This window comes from Mustela nigripes, chromosome 8 (genome assembly GCF_022355385.1).
Source record: "Mustela nigripes isolate SB6536 chromosome 8, MUSNIG.SB6536, whole genome shotgun sequence".
In the NCBI taxonomy this organism is placed as follows: Eukaryota; Metazoa; Chordata; class Mammalia; order Carnivora; family Mustelidae; genus Mustela; species Mustela nigripes.
The window spans coordinates 70160678-70163039 of NC_081564.1; the positions used below are offsets into that span (position 1 = coordinate 70160678).

Sequence of the window (2362 nt, forward strand, 5' to 3'; positions counted from 1 at the left end):
TTTTTTTTTTTTAAGATTTTATTTATTTATTTGACAGAGAGAGAGGGAACACAAGTGGGGGGAGTGGGAGAGGGAGAAGCAGGAGCCCCGCTGAACAGGCAGCCCGATGTGGGGCGCAATCCCAGAACTCCTGACACCGGAATTTGAATAAACTGATTAGAAAGAGTTTAAACAATCCAGGTAAATCCTTGTAACAATACCACTTGGGTCTTCAGGAAAGAAATTTAAGAAGATGACTAGGTGATTTGGAGGCTTACTTAAGTTTCAAATCATAATGACAACTTGACACTGTTGAATCAACTTTCTTAGTGAAGAAACAAGGACCAGGCTGGGTTTTGATACAATTCTTTACTAAGGAAATTATAAAGATTCTTAATTACTTTGGCTAAAATAAATAAATAATAAATAAATAAATAAATAAATCTCTGACTCAGTATGATTTGGAATGGTTTTCCTATATACATTTTTCTTCTTCTATATGGCCTCCCTGGTACTCAGTTCTTGCTTCAGATCTTCGAAATAATCGTTGGCCTTTACTTACTAATTACAAGAAAAGCTGTTGAACATGAGAGGTCTTATCTACCCACCCTGAGCTTGGCACCCTAGGGTTTTCCTGACTTCTGTTTCCTACCAGTGAGGACTATGTTCTCCTGTTCTGGAGATGATTCTGAGTACTGGGATGATAAGGGAGGTTTTAAACTGCTTGGCAGGAATGATCTTCCTATTTAGAGTCAGAATCACAAAGGCCACCCCCCATTTCTGTAATTCTGTAAGGAACACTTACTCTTCTTGTAAACGATGGAGGCAGAGTTTCTTAGCAGCGATAGTCCTAGCATTAACATAAAATTATGGTCTGCTCAATGTTGTTTGACTTCTGTAAGAATTATCCGAGGTGATCAAAACGTATGGGTAAAATTAATTCAAGAAACTTGCATCTGAGTGTATTTATGTTCTGTTGCTGTAGAAAATTACCATAAACTTAGTAGCTTAGAAAAACACATACTTGTTATTTTGTAGTTCTGAAGGTTAGAAAGCTTGAATGGCTCCCACTGTGCTAAAGTCAAAGTGTTGGCGAAGCTCTGCTCCTTTCTTTAGGATGCCCTAAAGAAGAATTGGTCTCCTTTCCTTTCCCAGTATATAGAGGCTATCCACTCACATTCTTTGACTTACAGGCCCTTCCTCCTGCTTCAAACCCAATAATTCTAGGCTGTGTCCTTTTCCCATCACATTGTTCTGACCTGTTGCTCTGCCTACTTCTTCCACTTTAAAGGACTCAAGATTCAATTGAGTCCAGTTGGATAATCCAGGATAACCTCTCTATTTTAAGGCCATCTGATTACCAACCTTCATTCCATCTGCAACTTTAATTTCCTTTTGCAACATAACATGATACTCTGAAGAATCTAAAGATTAGGAAGTGGACCTCATAGGGCTGGCACTGTTCTGTGTATAACACTAAAAATTTACTCCAAAGGTCTGTGACTCCCCGTCAACTCTTCCTTAATTTTAAATCTTTTGGACTAAGAAGAATAAGCTTCTTGTTGGTTGGTTGGTTAAGACGCTGTGATGGATATGTTTTGTTTTCACACAGGTGTACTTACTCTGCACTCCTCTCCACCCAGCTCTGAGAGCTTGACCCCTCAATAGGTTTCATTGACCTTTGGCTTTCTTTGAAAACACCCAATGGGGAGCACTGAAAGTAATCAAATGAGGGATGAGAGTGAATTGGCGTATTTATTCATGCCTGTATCCAAACTGCAGGTTTGTCTGAGGCTAACTACTTTCCTCCAGTGCAAGTCACAACGCCTTTTGAAATAAGCCCCTTTGTAAGGAACTCTGTTCTTCCATCTCTGGTAGTTGCTTCATCAAGTTCCCCCTCTGACCCAATAGTGAAAACAGCTCCACTGTTAACAGCCCCTCAGTACTGCACTATCTCCTGTGTTTTCATACATTCTGCTTACACCTTTGTTAACAGTTTCTTCACTAAACCCTCCTTGAATTAAGTATGCTCTTCTTTTCTTTCTGGGGCCCTTATATATTTAGGCTTAAATTTTAAGGCTTAGAACTCTAGTAGAAAAGGAGAATTTTAAAACAGTTTTTAATTTACAGGAGAAAGCATAAATATTGTTAGAATATGTCTTAGCAAAGCCATCCAAGTGTCCCTCTCTTTACTAGGTGTTCACCTAAATTTCTTGGCCACTTTTATTGCTTCTACCATTTTTCTACTGCAGCAATTAGTTTTGATAAGCGCATTACAGTCAAAGGGTGAGAGGAAGTGGCTATTACATGATGAAATAATATACAGTTCTAAGGTCTGGTTACAAAGTGTATATAAGGCTGTTATTTCCGAGTCTTGTCCTTG

The 2362-nt window shown here is 38.8% G+C and overlaps 1 protein-coding gene across 1 annotated transcript in view; it reads left to right on the plus strand.

Annotated features, from left to right (window-relative positions):
• DCC (DCC netrin 1 receptor) overlaps nucleotides 1-2362 on the plus strand; it is a 771150-nt gene that overhangs the window by 343870 nt on the left and 424918 nt on the right. The gene's annotated exons all lie outside the window — the stretch shown is intronic.